Consider the following 18,763-nt stretch of genomic DNA (forward strand, 5'->3'; position numbering starts at 1 on the left):
ACACAATTCATATGTATACTCATTATGCTTGTCTTTATACATGCTATGAAACTTGTATAAATTCTCATGCTTTTAGGCTATTTGAAGCAAGTTTATATTCTGTGAGTTTTGGCCAAGTAGGGTTTAAAAGACCTAGAGGCCTTAGAAATGAAACCAAATGTGTTAAAAGTACTTCTTATGTAAATAGGATAATGTATTGATTTTGTCACATACTTGTATAATTTTTCCATGATCTAAATGGACCATTGTGAGTCTCGGTCATGAAGGTTTAGATGCCCTAGAAACCCTAGGACTTAAATTAAATATGCTCATGTCACCCTACATGAAATATGATAAGTAGAAAGCCAAGGTTCAATTACTATATGTTGTTTTATTACCTAAAATGATGCTAGGGTTTGTTTCGGCCATAACTATTGGATGATGCCTTGTATGAATTTATACATAATGTTAGTCCAAGTTCACATGCTTGTATGCTTGTTTGTAGCCCTAATGAGAACTTGTTAAATTTCGGCCATGAGATATGTTAAGGGCTTAAAGAACTTAGGAACTAATTCAAATGTGTCAAATGTGTTTACCTTGTTCCTTAGTAAAAATGTTATAAATATGATTTAAAGTTGTCCATGCTTTTATGTCATATGGAACCTTGTTTCACACCTTAAGGTTTCGGCCATATGAAATTAGGGACTTGAGGAATTTAGAAACTAAGTTAATCATGTTTATAATGCTTCCTATGAAAATGTTATGATGATAATTTAGGTGCCACATGCTTGGATGTTGTGTTTAACCTAAATTGAGCTCTAAAGGGTTTCGGCCACAAGGGTTTAGGAAGCTTAAAACCAAGATAAATATGATACCATGTTTCCTATGATAGGATAATCACAAGATACACCCTTATGCTTAATATGTATGCTTGTGATTTATGACTTATGATATGATATGCATGCTTTTATGATATGATATGCTTTGTGCTTAAATTATACATGCTTATGTTATGATATGTGGTTAAATTATGCATGCTTGATGCTATGTTTAGTGCTTAAAATATGTATGCTTTCATGATATGATATGTGGTTAAATCATGCATGCTTGACGATATGCTTTATGCTTAAGATATGCATGTTTTTATGATCTATGCCTAAGTGATGCATATTGATATGACATGATGTATGCCTAAGTGATGCATACCTTTATGATATGATGTATGCCTAAGTGATGCATACCTTTATGACATGATGTATGCCTAAGTGATGCATACCTTTATGATATGATGTATGCCTAAGTGATGCATACTTTTATGATATGATGTGTGCCTAAGTGATGCATATTTTTATGATACATGATATGTATGACATGTACTTTACTTTATATGTGAGTGGCTTGTACCAAGGGTGGGCTCCATAAGCGCCCCGGGGACTAAGGACCTCATTAGGGATGGGCTCCTAAGTGCCCCTAGGACTAAGGGCCTAGTATGTTTGCCTCGTAGGGTTCAAGACTTGCTACCTTGGACCTACAAGGTTACGCGCAATATGTAAGTGGTACATAGCCGGGATCCCCTTATGTTGAGATTATTTTCAAGTATATATGTAAAAGAAAATGGTTTAAAAGATCATGAGACATACACATGTTTTTCGGATACATGTTTTCCAAAATCATATTGCATACACCCTATGATTATGCTATGTTTCATGTTATGCTCTTGATTATGATATGCCATGATAAGGTATGATTACGTTATGTTCATGCTATACCTTATAGACATGTTTCGGCCATTGATTTGTTGATGCTTGATATATAGATTTCGGCCATGGATATGATGATGCCTTGATGTACTTGTTTCGGCCATAGTATGATGCTTTGATATACATGTTTCGGCCATGCTTTGATATATCATGATACTTGTTGTTATGTCATGTCTAGCTATGTTTTATGCAATGCACTATGTATATGTTTCGGCCATGGTGATGCTTGATATGCTATGACTAGTTGTGATTATATTATGATGCATGATATTCTTGAATAGAATACTATGTTATGCCATGATTAGTTGAGATTATGACTTGTTGATGCATTCTTGATTATGTGCTGATTGTTGGTTTTAGTGAGTAGGAAAGGAACTTACTGAGCCATGAGTGCTCATAGCTTACTTTCCTTGTACCACAGATAAAGGAAAAAGCTGGATGAGTTAGAGGAGCAGCAGGAGGGGCAACGAAGATGTGTGTGGCAATGGCTAGGCAACCAAATAAATAAGAACCTGCTTAAAGTTTCTTTAAAGAACTATGCATTGGTATTTTATGACTTGTGATACCTAAACATGTGTGGCTTGACATTATGGTTCCACTGGATTTGATGTTATGATTTTTGATGCCATGTAATAGTATAGTTCAAAAGAAATTTAAAAGAAAAGTTTTATTAAAACTATGAAAATTATTTTAAGTCTTCCGCTGTTTTAAAAAGAAAAATTTATACGTAGAGTATCGTAGCCCCGTCCCTTAGGGTTAGCAGGGAGGGCGGGCGCTACAGAGTATAGGTAACTCAGCGGGTAATAGACAAGATAGTGCATGGTCCATAAACAACCATAGAGATCACAAGTATACAGTCTCAGTAGGGAATAAAGAACATGATCATACTATCATAATCAATGCACCTAAACATATCTGACATAATAACCTGTCATGTAAACTGTACAAACCACAACTAATATAGTGACAGATACATACCCAATCTGGAATCGACACATAGTACAATGATTAGTAAACTCATCGGATCTGCAATAGATATACCCTTGACACCTGTGCAATATAAATACGACTACATATACATGTAAAATAAATGACATGTATGCAGCATGACAACTATATGCAACAATCATATCTCAATCAAGTGCAACAACGACAATCACATGCAACTAGTATCTACTAGGTATGTATGCAAATGCAGATGCATCGCGCATCAAATGCAAGAATAATAACTGCGTATGCATGCTCCATGGTCACCCCCGACACCTCTCCAGACACCACGACCCCAGTATGGCCGAGAGGCTTGGGTCCGTGACAACCGTACAAGCCTCATACTCCAAACTGCTATAAAGCAGCTGAGGTAGACGGAATGCTAAGTAGTTATCTAACTACATAGCATTAGGGTCCCTGACTGCTCACAACGCCGGATCTCACTAAACCTTGTGACCGGGTGGCACGACAGGACGAGCGGCAACTGCTCCAGCTACCACTACCCATGAGTGGCCAAGTGTGCGGCGCTAAACCAAACCGATGACTCTCTCAACCACAAGGGAGAAAATGATCATCAGATGCAATGAATGATAAACATGATATATATATATATATATATATATATATATATATATATATATATATATATCATTATCCATGCAACACCCCAAACCTCATAAATACCTCCAACATGAGTATAATCGTCATGATACCTCCAAGTATCCCACCAAACATATGTACACACTACACATGTATAATCAACCAAAAATCTCCAATAATCCCACCAGACACATGTACACAAAATATAAGTACAAACAACATGTATCCTCCAGTAAAAACACAACAGACATGTGTATATACCCCAAACATGCAATCAACACAACTCCTCCAAAAGTACATGACAAATACGTATGTACACAACACATGTAAATGCATGGTCAACAAGATGACTCCTATAACACATACCCACCTATGTACAGTCCACATCATATACCTAATCAGCATGGTAATACCAACAATCCGACAATCCCTACAAGACATACTCTACATGTGTAATCACAACAGAGTAGGTATCAAGAGTGGAGATTGTATATGAATTAAATAGATCATCACAAGGGTCAAGCATAAGTATCATGCAGGAAAAATAGCAACCGACCATGATATAAGATAAAGCAGCCTAATTCATCCAATAATAACCATGCACTAAGCACAAGAAAATCTACATAGAGGCCAAGGAAGAAATACCCGCCTTAAAATGTAGATCGTGCCAAGTAATCCCGCGTCGAGACGCTCGTCCCGAATCCAAGTCCTATAGAAATCAATATATTTATATTTTATTTAGCTAAATTCATATGAATTAAATAGCTAAATAAAATCCCTAACCCAATAGGATCACTCCAATCAAATCTGATCCCTGACTAATCCTCCAAATAATCCTTAACCACCATAACCACAAATTCCAACCCAATACAAACCCCAATTAATCCAATAATCCAAAGAATGATCACATAACAATCTATATCAACAAATCACCATATCCACAAATTCCAACCCAATACAAACCCTAATCAATCCAACATATACCAATAACGATCATGTATCCATCTATATAAATCATCCACCAAATAAGCATTATAAATCAACTCCGAAACTTACCCAAATTCGGATGCACCGTTGTTGATCCAAAACCGATTCACACCCTTTGATTAACAAACCCAAAGTTTGCTGTGGAGAAAAATGGAGCTTCCCCACCCATTTGCAGTTGGTCCGACACAAACAGAGGAGACAAGAAACCTAAGGCATTTCGTCAAACACCTGTTAAGCACAAGAAATGCCACTACCCTAATCAATACTACCTAATTAAATTAGGGTTTACAATCATGATTTACCCCAAACAAACTCACCCAAATTCATGGTGACCACTGGTGGAACATGACCAGAGGGATTCGCTGTCGACATAAGATCACCGGAATTGTGGATCACTGACGAATGGTACTGATCAAAGCCTGAGTCTGTGAGAACCGTAATCTGGTGGAGAGAAAGCCCTGATGGCAACCGCCTCTGCTCTGCTCCGATCCGCCAGTGAGAGGGAGAGTATACCCTAGCCCCCCCTGTGTTGATTCTTCCTCCGACAACAGCATCACCTGGCGGTGAGGTAGCTTTAGCGGTGCCCGAAGGTGGACGGATGGCGACCAAGGCGATGGATCGGCCAAGGACTAGACTCCTCCCGTGTCGCGATCACGTTTGGCATAGATGGCTGTGGGATCGACGACGTCAGGGCGGCAGCGACTAGATCGGAAGAGGGCAAGATCATAGAGGAGATGAGGAGGGAATCCGGCCGGTTGGGGCGATCTTGCTGGCGATCGGCGATGGGGTTGCGCCAACGAAGAGGAGAAGACGATTGGTGGCTCCCGGAGTCGACGATGGCAACCGGCGACGAGAAAGAATCGGGAGAAGAGGCAAGAGTCGGGCGCGATGTAAAGAGAAGGAGAAGGTCGGGAGAGAAACTCGGGAAAAAGGAGAGAATAAGAAGGGAATCGGAATTTAAGGATTTAAATACTTAGGTTAATTTTTATTAACCACTAAGTTAATTTCTCAATCAACTCCCACTCAATTTGGGTATCCCAAACAGACCTCCACTATATCCCGAATATATCCCTTCAAAACGGGTCATACGGACTCCATTTAAATCTCAAAAAATTTCTAAAATTTCTTGAAAAATCCAATAAGATTTTTCGTCCAATAACATTAATTTTTTAATTTTGTGGTATTTTACAGATCGGATAGCTGGCACAAAGCCTATCTTGGTCGACGGGCCGACCGGATAGCTGGCACGAAGTCCAAATAGGTCAACGGATTGACCGGATGTATGGCAGCTAAGTTAAGGTAAGTCACTAGAGGGGAGTGACTTGGTGAGGACGTGTTCCCCGTTCGAGGGAACAGTAGGCGTTGATCCAACTTAGAATAATTTCGGGAATCTAAGTTGAGATCATGACTAGATTCTAGTCTCGGTGAGACAGAATCTAGTTGCTACTCTAATTGACTATACTTGTGTTAACACTTTATTTTACAGGATAGTATAAGTTTTATTTACCTTAAACTAACTTTGTCTTGCAGGAAAGCAGCCTGCTAGAAAAGAAGGTTCGGGCACCCGGAAGGGATCCGGGCGCCTGGAAGTGGTTCGGACTCTCGAAAGGCATATTTTATCTCGACAGCTTAGAGCTTGTTGATTGGTTGGCCAACGTCATGGTCTAGGCACCTAGAAGGGATCTGGGCACCCGGAGCACTCCTATAAAAGGAGCCTTTCACCAGAGCTGTTAGGATCGATGGTAGCGGCTAGAGAGGGGGGTGTGAATAGCCGATCCCAAATTCACATTTCTTCCTACGAATTAGGTTAGCACAGCGGAAATACAATAATAGAAACGAGAACGAGAAGATCAAACCTTAGACGCAGCGATGTAACGAGGTTCGGAGATGAAACTCCTACTCCTCGGCGTGTCCGTAAGGTGGACGAAGCCTATCAATCCGTCGGTGGATGAAACCCCAGATAACCGGCTAATATGAACTCCTTCTGGGTGGAGAAACCTCACCACAAAGTCTTTACAACAGCAAAATAGAGGAGTACAACAATAGAGGAAACAAACAAGAACAATAGAAATTGTAAACACACTTGCTTGCCTTCTCGTCGGAGTCCGTTGATGAAGCAGCAACTTCACGGCTCCAGCAGCTAGAAAACCAGCACGAAGCTCACGCGAAGCTTTAGCAAACCGAGAGCTCAGCAAAGCTCAAATCGCAGTAAGGAGGAAGAGCAAGAACTGTTCCTGTAGAGGACCTCGACCTCGATATATAACCTGCGAAGAAGAAGACACATAAACTAGCCGTTGTGTCGCAACGGCTAGGGCCTGGACCGATCAGGCACACTCCTGATCGGTCCAGGAGTGTTCTGATCAGTCTTGGGGACCGATCAGGACCTAGGCTGATCGGTCCCCAGACCGATCAGCCATCTCACAGAGCCACACTTATCGGACTCTGATCGGTCTGTGGCCCGATCAGGCCTTAGGCTGATCGGTCCCCAGACCGATCAGCCAACTCTCTGTGAGAGTTGGCCTCGTCTCTGATCGGTCTCCAGACCGATCAGTAACTCTCACAGAAAGCTATTGATCGGTTACTGATCGGTCACCAGACCGATCAGATAACTCAGTGTATCACTGGATCGATCAACTGATCGATCCAGCTCTTGGTTTTTACCCAAACCAAGTCCCACGCCTTCCAAACCAATATCCGGTCAACCTTGACCTATTGGTATCTCATGCTTAGCATCTGGTCACTCCCTTGACCTGCTAAGACTCCCTACCAAGTGTCCGGTCAATCCCTTTGATCCACTTAGACTTTTCTCTTCGTGCCAAGTATCCGGTCACTCCCTTGACCTTCTTGACCTTCACAACACCAGATGTCCGATCAGCCTTGATCCATCTGGATTTTTCCTTGCCCGGCTTCACTCACCAGGACTTCCCAACTGTCTGGCTTCACTCACCAGGACTTTCACCAACTGCCTAGCTTCACTCACCAGGACTTTCACTTTCACCGAACTTCACTCACTAGGATTTTCACCTGGCTTCACTCACCAGGATTTCCAATCTGCCCGGCTTCACTCACCAGGACTTTCCAACTGCCTGGCTTCACTCACCAGGACTTTCCCACTGCCTGGCTTCACTCACCAGGACTTTCCCACTACCTGGCTTCACTCACCAGGACTTTAACCTAGCTTCACTCACTAGGGTTTTCACAACTGCCTGGCTTCACTCTCCAGGACTTTCCCACTGCCTGGCTTCACTCACCAGGACTTTCCCACTGCCTGGCTTCACTCACCAGGACTTATCCGTCTGCCTGGCGTCACTCACCAGGACTTTCCACATCCGGTCCAGAGAACGAGCTACCGAGCCCTCTCTGACCACAGTTCGGGGAATGAGCTACCGAGCCCTCTCCGACTTCCATCCGGTCCAGAGAACGAGCTCCCGAGCCCTCTCTGACCATATTCCGGAGAACGAGCTACCGAGCCCTCTCCGACTTCCCATGTGCCAAGCTTCCATACTTGGACTTCTCCGTGCCAAGTCTCCATACTTGGACTTTTCCCGTGCCAAGCTCCCTGCTTGGACTTTTCACCATGCCAAACTCCCTGCTTGGACTTTTCCCATGCCAAGCTCCCTGCTTGGACTTTTCCCGTGCCAAGCTCCCTGCTTGGACTTTTCCGAGTCAGGTCAACTCACCTCGGCTCAACCAGGTCAACCTTGACCACGGGTTGCACCCACAATCTCCCAAGCTTGTATCCTTGTAAAACATCAAGATATAACTTTTCTGTTCACGTCAAACATTGTCAAACATAACTCGTCAAACATCAAAACACAACTCGAGTCATGTCAACTCGAGTCTGGTCAACCAGGTCAACCTTGACCTAAGGTTGCACCAACAATCTCCCCCTTTTTGATGTTTGACAAAACTCATAATCAAACTTAGGTTTTCTAATGTTCTTCCTTGAACATTCTCCCCAAACCTACACTCTCCCCCTTTTTGACACACATCAAAAAGAGTGAATCAAAGTCAAGAGTTTCTTTCTAATGAATATCCCATACCTTTCATTGAAACCCTTAATTTCCCCCTTGATACTAAAGTCAATATTTAACTTAGTGATAATCCCATATCACTCAAGTCTTTAGAAGTAAAAACTCCCCCTAAAAGTCAACTCCCCTTGACTAATAGGTAAAATTCCCCCTAAAGGTCAACTCCCCCTTGACCATTGCACCAACAATGTCTTGGAGAGTTTCAAACCTTCAAAATACCAACTCCCGAGCTGAAATTTCAGACAACCAGTCGAATTTCAGCAATTTGGCACGCCCTGATCGGTCACCAGACCGATCAGGCTCCCTCTGGATCGGTCCAGTGACCGATCCACACAGACCTGAACCGATCAGGGAACCTCATGATCGGTCCACGACCTCTGATTTTTGATTTCTGAATTTTTCTTCTCCCGAAATTCAGAAACCTCTAGAAAATCATAGAAAATTTCAAAAATTGTAAAATTTTGAGGATACATTCCTCATAACATATACTATCATGGAAGAATAGTTTTCTATGAAAATAGCTTCCATTTTTCAATCTTGATACAAAGTTCACAAGTCTTTGAAATATCTCAAAGTTAACTCATCTTTGTATCACCTTGTTCAATGATGAATGTTATCACTAGAAAAGCTTCATCAAGGTTTTTCAAATCAATTTTAAAATGATTTTAAACCCTTTAATTTGGGACCACAATCTTAGGGCTAAATGTACATGACTTGTACACAAGCTTTCCCTATGATCCCCAATTAGAATTAGGCTCATCTAGGTACAAGAACTATGCACCTTGATCCTAACTCATAATCCTAATATCTCACACACATCTAAGGTGTATCAAACACATCCAAGTCAATTTTGATGTGAGATATGGGTTTAGGTCATATTAGGCTAAGTTCTCATGCATTTTCTAAATAACAATTTGATCTCCATATCAAATTGTGTTTTTTGTCCTTAAATCAATTTAATTGATTATACATGCAAGAGATGATGACATGGCATAAAATAGTATCATAAATGGAAGCATGTGCCAATGTCATGATGTCATGGCATAAAGTATGAAACTTAAATAAGGCATGACATCTAAATAACCTAAGCATTATCATGACATTTCAAATGATACTAAATTAAATATGATGTCATGGCATGGCATATGGCAAACAATATATGGCAAATAACATGTAAAGGTATAGAAGATACCTAATTCTAGCCTTAATTGTCATTTTTGATAGTTTTGATCATTTTGCCATAAATTCTATATTCCTAAGTGTAATAGACCTAAAATCATATCCTCAAGACTTTTAGATCACTATGTGCCAACTAGATTGACTCTAGAAAAATTCCTCAAATGTGGTTGGCACATCCTAATTATCTTAGGAATAATTTTCACTTTCATTTTCAAGGCTTGATTAGACCTTGAAAATTCCTAAGGTGCCACCTTTGCCATGATTAGGTTAACTACCTATTCAATTAAGGTTGGCACACCCTAAACCATCTAGTGTGATGGAATCACGCTCCTAGGAACCCAATACCTATTGGAGCTCATTGGGTTCACTAAGTATTCACTAGGGATGACTTCCCTAGCAACCCTTCTAATGACCCTCCTAGGCTTTGAAGCCTTGGTCATTTGGGACTCATCAAGATCAACTCTAGGGATGACTCCCCTTGTGACCTTGGTGATGGTCTTCCTTGCCCTAGATTTTGTTCCATAATCGAATGGAACATTATGATAAGTGGACTTGACCACTTGGGACTTAGGTTTGTGACCCAAACCTTTCTTGTCCTTGGACATTAGTTTTTGACCCTTAAACCCTAGAGATGACTTCTCCAAGTTCTTAAGAGCCTTTTCCAAAGTATCAAGTCTTGACCTCAAGACTTGATTCTCCTTTTCTAATACCTCAATTTTTAATTTTTCATTTTTCTTTGAGGTATTCCTAGGCATGTGTCTAGATGATTTGGGATTTCTATCTAGATTTTCCTTAGCCTTAGATGGGTTAATTCTAGGGTTGACATTTCTAGTATTATCCTTATCTAGGTTAACATGTTTGGCTCCTAAGCTCATGTATTGGTTCCTAAGGTTAACATGCTTATCATTATTAACAATTGCAACAAAACTACTAGCATGTGTCTTATTGCAAGAGTAAGACTTAAATGTTACCTTAGGGTTTGCCTTCGCTCCCCCTATTGACGTGCTCGGTCTTTTATCCTTGTGAGGTTGCCTCCCCCTCGGACATTGACTCCTATAGTGTCCCCTTCGCTTGCATTGGAAGCACACCACGTGCTCCTTGCCCTTGCGTGTTGGGACTCCGACTTCCTTGATCTTTTGCGCCGGTGGAATCTTTCTAACCCTCTTTGGACATTTACTCTTGTAATGTCCAAATTCTCTACACTCAAAGCACATTATGTGTAATTTGCTAGAAACTAAATGGCTTGAGTTACCTAGAGTTGAGGATGGATGAACGCTCTCTCCTTCATCCCTTCCGGAGGTAGAAGCTTCTTCTTCTTGCTTCGAACTTGAAGAAGAACTCTCCTCCTCTTCTTCTTTAGAAGTTGAGTGGCCCTCAACTTCTAAATCCATTCCTCCATGAAGTGAGCTACTTGGCTCACTTGACTCCTCTTCATGACTTGAAGTGGAGTTCTCCTCATGGAACTTTGCCAAGTTGTTCCACAACTCCTTGGCATCGTTATATCCACCTATCCTACACAAAACATCATTAGGTAAAGAAAATTCAAAAATTTTCAATACCTCATCGTTGACTAGGGATTGGTGGACTTGTTCCTTGGTCCACTCCTTCTTTTCTAGGGTTTCTCCTTTCTTGTCCATCGGTGGCTTGAAACCTAATAGAACACAATTCCAATTTTCAAGGTTAGTCATAAGAAAGTACTTCATTCTTATCTTCCAAAACGCGAAGTTGTCGCGATCGTAGAAAGGTGGAATTATGACATCTTCTCCAAATAACTCCATTCTCTAGCTCGTGCTCCCCCGGGTGTTGATCCAACGAAGAGCGACCTTGCTCTGATACCACTTGTTAGGATCGATGGTCGCGGCTAGAGAGGGGGGTGTGAATAGCCGACCCCAAATTCACGTTTCTTCCTACGAATTAGGTTAGCGCAGCGGAAATACAATAATAGAAACGAGAACGACAAGATCAAACCTTAGACGCAGCGATGTAACGAGGTTCGGAGATGAAACTCCTACTCCTCGGCGTGTCCGTAAGGTGGACGAAGCCTATCATTCCGTCGGTGGATGAAACCCCGGATAACCGGCTAATATGAACTCCTTCTGGGTGGAGAAACCTCACCACAAAGTCTTTGCAACAGAAAAACAGAGGAGTAAAACAATAGAGGAAACAAACAAGAACAATAGAAATTGTAAACACACTTGCTTGCCTTCTCGTCGGAGTCCGTTGATGAAGCAGCAGCTTCACGGCTCCAGTAGCTAGAAAACCAGCATGAAGCTCACGCGAAGCTTCAGCAAACCGAGAGCTCAGCAAAGCTCAAATTGCAGTAAGGAGGAAGAGCAAGAACTGTTCCTGTAGAGGCCCTCGACCTCGATATATAACCTGCGAAGAAGAAGACACATAAACTAGCCGTTGTGTCGCAACGGCTAGGGCCTGGACCGATCAGGCACACTCCTGATCGGTCCAAGAGTGTTCTGATCAGTCTTGGGGACCGATCAGGACCTAGGTTGATCGGTCCCCAGACCGATCAGCCATCTCACAGAGCCACACTTATCGGACTCTGATCGGTCTGTGGCCCGATCAGGCCTTAGGCTGATCGGTCCCCAAACCGATCAGCCAACTCTCTGTGAGAGTTGGCCTCGTCTCTGATCGGTCTCCAGACCGATCAGTAACTCTCACAGAAAGCTACTGATCGGTTACTGATCGGTCACCAGACCGATCAGATAACTCAGTGTATCACTGGATTGATCAACTGATCGATCCAGCTCTTGGTTTTTACTCAAACCAAGTCCCACGCCTTCCAAAGCAATATCCGGTCAACCTTGACCTATTGGTATCTCATGCTTAGCATCTGGTCACTCCCTTGACCTGCTAAGACGCCCTACCAAGTGTCCGGTCAATCCCTTTGACCCACTTAGACTTTTCTCTTCGTGCCAAGTATCCGGTCACTCCCTTGACCTTCTTGACCTTCACAACACCAGATGTCCGATCAGCCTTGATCCATCTGGATTTTCCTTGCCCGGCTTCACTCACCAGGACTTCCCAACTGTCTGGCTTCACTCACCAGGACTTTCACCAACTGCCTAGCTTCACTCACCAGGACTTTCACTTTCACCTAGCTTCACTCACTAGGATTTTCACCTGGCTTCACTCACCAGGATTTCCAATCTGCCCGGCTTCACTCACCAGGACTTTCCAACTGCCTGGCTTCACTCACCAGGACTTTCCCACTGCCTGGCTTCACTCACCAGGACTTTCCCACTACCTGGCTTCACTCACCAGGACTTTCACCTAGCTTCACTCACTAGGGTTTTCACAACTGCCTGGCTTCACTCACCAGGACTTTCCCACTGCCTGGCTTCACTCACCAGGACTTATCCGTCTGCCTGGCTTCACTCACCAGGACTTTCCACATCTGGTCCAGAGAACGAGCTACCGAGCCCTCTCTGACCACAGTTCGGGGAACGAGCTACCGAGCCCTCTCCGACTTCCATCCGGTCCAGAGAACGAGCTCCCGAGCCCTCTCTGACCACAGTCCGGAGAACGAGCTACCGAGCCCTCTCTGACTTCCCATGTGTCAAGCTTCCATACTTGGACTTCTCTGTGCCAAGTCTCCATACTTGGACTTTTCCCGTGCCAAGCTCCCTGCTTGGACTTTTCACCATGCCAAACTCCCTGCTTGGACTTTTCCCATGCCAAGCTCCCTGCTTGGACTTTTCCCATGCCAAGCTCCCTGCTTGGACTTTTCAGAGTCAATTCAACTCACCTCGGGTCAACCAGGTCAACCTTGACCACGGGTTGCACCCACAATCTCCCAAGCTTGTATCCTTGTAAAACATCAAGATACAACTTTTTTGTTCACGTCAAACATTGTCAAACATAACTCGTCAAACATTAAAACACAACTCGAGTCAAGTCAACTCGAGTCTGGTCAACCAGGTCAACCTTGACCTAAGGTTGCACCAACAAGAGCTTCGAAATATACCTTCTCTCTGTGATTGTTCTCGTGCACACTTGTTCCAAGACGCTCTTGTACAACCGACGATTCAATCTTTATTTTCTTGTTGTCGATAATTTCATTTTACAAGTTCTTGTACTTAATTTGTAATCCTTTTGCAAACTACTGGTGATTTCCCAAGGAAAACACTCTCACGTGTGGGCCTTGGAGTAGGAGTTGACGAAGGCTCCGAGCTAAGTAAAATTAGTTTTGTTAGCATTGTGCTTGTTATTTTTGTTGCTTACTCGATTTGATTTTCAAATTCTCGACAATTTCTATTCACCCCCCTCTAGCAAACTCTATGATCTAACAAGTGGTATCAGAGAGCAGGCACTGCTTTGATTTGGTGTAACCACAAATCAGACAAAGGGGGTGAAACTTTTATTTTATTTTCTTTCAATTTTTAGTTTTTTTTATTTATTCCAAATTGGTACAATTACCTCTTTGGAAGTATTTTATTGTAGCAAATCAATCTGAATTGGTGCAACACCAATTCAGTCTTAATATTTCTCTCCTTTCCCACACTACTAATCCAAGACCAAGTCTTGGGACCCGTCTTTATTTTTTTTTCTTGTGTGCAGAACCTATGGCCCACATCGAGGGAATCAGTACCATCCATACTTCCCTATTCAGCGGTGATGATTTCCCATACTAGAAGAAGCAGATGGAGGTCTATCTAAAGATTGAATATGTTTAGTGGTTCAGTGTCACCAAAGGCTACAAAGCTCTAGTTGACAACGCCAAAATTCTGCTGGACCCGGAACAGTGGAACCTGGAGATGAAAAGGAAAGCACCGATGGACTTTAAAGCCCTCAACACGCTACAGTGCGGTTTGACAAAGGAGGAAATAAGCAGTGTCGCCCCACAAGAAAATGCAAAAGAATTATGTGACAAGCTCATTGAACTGCACGAGGGAACGATCGACACTAAGGTAACCAAATGAGATCTCTTCCTAAATAAATTATTTAACATTAAGATGTAGGAAGAAAAATCTGCGAGTCAACTTCATGCGAGGATCAAAGACATCCTCAATGGGCTTCATACTATTAGTCACCAAATGGAGAACCGCGATTTAATAAGATATGCCCTGAACGTGTTTCCTCGAAATGCATTGTGGACATCCATCGTGGATGCCTACAAGATTTTGAAGAATCTTCCAAAATTAAAATAGGGTGAATTATTTTGTGAACTTGAGCTACACGAACAAACTAACACCAGAACCAAGAATGGTGTTGCTCTTCTTGCAAGTTCCTTTAAAGAGAAGTCAAGAACCAAGACTGAATCTGAAGGTGAGTTTGACCAAGACTCAAAAGATGAAGAACTCCTGGTCAACTTGGTAAGGAAAATGTTCACTAGGAGAAAGAAGAACTTCAGCAGAAAAGACCTACTGAAGATCAACTCCACAACTGAACCAAGATATGTGACCTGCTTCGGATGCAACAAGAAGGGCCACTACAAGAACGAGTGCCCAAAATTAAAGAACGACAAGTCAAAGACAGCCAATAAGAGGACACTCAAAGCAACGTCGGACGAATCATCATTAGAGGAACTGGAAGACGAAGAGCAAAGGCACCAAAGCCACCTCGCCCTGATGACCCGCGGATCAGAATCAGAAGACGGGTCCGAACCGGAATCGAGCCACGAGTCCACACTCATTTCCGAAGGTTCCGAGGAGGTATACTATAGTTTAAACAAAAAGTTTTTTAAAGTTATTGCATGCCTAGATAGAAAATTAATTGCAACTGAAAATCAAAATAAAATGCTTCTTGAGGAAAACCAACACCTCAAGGAACAAATTACAAAATCTAGTCCAAATCAACTTGTAAAACTTGAGGAGGAAAATTCAACAGTAAAAGATGAAATCAACAAACTTAAATGGTTATTAAAAAATTTTACAACCAAATCTAAAAACTTGGACTTAATTCTAAAAAGTCAAAAATGTGTATACATCAAATCTGGTCTTGGATACAAGTCCAGTTCAACAAATAAATCATTTGTATTACTCGTAACCCAAAACAAAAACTAAATTAAAGCTTGGTTTCCGAAAGTGTGCTTAACCACGCAAGTAGGAATCAATCAATACTATATACCTAAAAAGAAAATATATTATGTAAAATCAAATAACCTAAATCAAAAGCCAAAATATAAACCTAAATCAACTAAACTAAAACCAAACCATAAAACCAACTTAAACCAAGATTATAATCAAGTATATTATAATTATAAAAGTAATCGACATAAACCCAAAACTAAAACCTAAATTAGATAATTAATTCAGGGGGAGGCTCCAGAATAACTGACACCTCCAAAAATAACTTAAATGGCAGGGTAATTAGGATTAACTTAAAAAGGGACAAAAGTTTAACTTGACGTACGATACTTGTGAAGTTTTGGAAGATAGTAGGTTAGGAAAGCTCTGTCTATGCATGTATAGGAAGATATGACTTCGACCTGGTGCATTTGGCTGAGTGGAACTAACTGAAGCCACCCCTTACGGATCCTAACTAGTTAGACCAAGGTTTTGTACTAAGTTCAGTGAATGAGATTATTTGGAAAACTTCGAAGGTACGGTTACTCTAATGATGTCCAGGTGACTCACCATAGCCCAAAAGTTTATCCAAAAAATGTCTGTTTGTTGAGCCGAAAGCTAAACCTGAATCTAACACAAAGTTAAACCAAATCCTAAAATTAAACTTAACTCATCTCACAAAAATTATAGGATTCATTGATTGAAAACATAGATCGAGTGAGATGACTAAGAAATTTAAAATTAATATTAAATTAAATTAAATTTAAAACTTAAATTAAAATTAACATTAAATTAAATTAAATTTAAAACTTAAATTAAAATTAAAATTAAGATTAAATTAAATTTAAAACCTAAATTAAAATAAAAACTAAAATTTAAACTAAAATTAAAAATAAAAATAAAATTAAAACTAAATAAATTAAACTAAATCAAATTAAATTTAAGTTAAAATTCACTTTCAAATTATTTTAATTTAAACAATATTTTAACTTAAAAAATTAAACTTAAAAATCATTTTAAAAATTAATTTAAATTAAATTTTTAAAACTTAAAAATTTATTAACTTAATTTAAAAATTAATTTAACTTAAATTTTTTAACTTGAAAAATATTTTAACTTAAAAATATTTTTAAAAATTAATTTAACTTAATTTTTTTTACTTAAATATTATTTTAACTTAAAAATTAAACTTAAAAATATTTTTTAAAATTATCTTTTTTAACTTAACAATTTATTAACTTAATTTATATATTAAATTAACATATTTTTTAAAATTTATTTTAACTTATAAATTAAACTTAAAAATATGTTTAAAAATTAATTTAACTTAATTTTTTTAAGCTTAAAAATTTATTAATTAATTTAACTTCATTTTTTTTTCAACTTAAAAATTATTTTAACATAAAAATTAAACTTCGAAATCTTTTTAAAAATTAATATAATTTTTTTTATAACTTAAAATTTTATTAACTTAAAAATTAGTTTAACTTAATTTTTTTTAACATAAAAATTATTTTAACTTAAAAAATTAAACATAAAAATATTTTTAAAAATTAATATAACTTAATTTTTTCACTTAAAAATTTATTAACTGAATTTTAAAATTAATTTAACTTATTTTTAAAAATTGATTTTAACTTAAAAATTAAACTTAAAAATCTTTTTAAAAATTAATATAACTTAATTTTTTTCCTTAAAAATTTATTAAATTAATTTAAAAATTAATTTAACTTATTTTTTTCAATTGATTTTAACTTGAAAATTATTTTAACTTAAAAATCTTTTAAAAAAATAATTTAACTTAAATTTTTTAAATTAATTTAACTTAAAATTTTTAAATTAATTTAAATTAATTTTTTTTAACTTAAAAATTAATTTAACTTAAAAAAGTTCACTTAAAAATCTTTTTTTTTTAAAAAAAATCAAATTTAAATTCAAATTAAAGGTCTAATTAATCTCATCTCCTACCTATTGTAGGAAACCAAGTGGATCTTGGATAGTTGTTGCTCCAAACATATTACTGGGATTACATAAAATTCACTCAACTAACCTACAAAAGCTTAGGAACAGTTATCTTTTAGAATAACGGAAAACTCAAAGTAATTGGGATAGGTAATATTGAACTTAAAATTGATTTTAATATTATGAAAGTATTACTTGTTGATAATTTCAAGTACAACCATCTTAGCATGAGTTAATTGTGTGACTCAGGATATAAGGTTAGGCTCCTATTTTCTGAATGCCTAATTAGGCACTTAAATAGTCCTACCATAAGTCTAAAAGGATTTAGAAAAGATAATATCTATACAATTAACCTAAACATTTCTTCACTTAAGTGTTACTTAACACAAAATGAAGAAACCTGGTTATGGCATAGAAGAATGTCACACACAAACTTTAGAAATATAAGCAAATTAAATGGATTAGTTAGAGGATTACCAAAATTACCTAACTTAGACTCAACAATCTATAATACTTGTCAACAAGGAAAACAAACAAAATCTACTCATAAACCAACTAATCAACTTCAAACAAATTCAATATTAGAACTACTACACTTACACTTATTTGATTCTCATGGAGTCAAATCAATAAATGGAAGCTTATATTGTCTAGTAATAATATATGACTATTCTAGATTCACCTAGGTAAAAATTATTAAGAAATAAGGATGAAATATTTGAAATCATTACTAATTTTTGCAAACAAGTTGAAAATGAAAAGGACCTAAAAATTAAAAGAATTAGAAGTGATAATGGAGTGGAATTTAAAAATCACAACTTTAACCAATTTTGTCTTGAAAATGGTTACCATTACAAATTTTCATGTCCTAAAACACCTTAACCAAATGGAATCATAGAAATAGAAAATAGAACTCTACTTGAAGCGTCTAGAACAATACTAAATGAATATACCTTACCAAAATACTTTTGGGCAGAAGTTATTAGTATAGCCTGTTATGTACAAAACCGAACTACAATAAATAAAACTCAAAATAAAACCTTATTTGAAGTATATTATAATAAGCAACCTAACATTAAATACTTTAAAGTATTTGGATGCCCAGCCTATGTACTAAATACAAGAAAACACATAGGAAAATTTACCTCCAAAATAGAAAATGGGATATTTGTAGGATACTCTTTATATAGTAGAGGTTATAGAATACATAATAAAGCCACACTGAGAATTGAAGAAACCTCAAATGTGAAATTTGAGA

This window comes from Zingiber officinale, chromosome 4A (assembly GCF_018446385.1).
Source record: "Zingiber officinale cultivar Zhangliang chromosome 4A, Zo_v1.1, whole genome shotgun sequence".
Taxonomy (NCBI): Eukaryota; Viridiplantae; Streptophyta; class Magnoliopsida; order Zingiberales; family Zingiberaceae; genus Zingiber; species Zingiber officinale.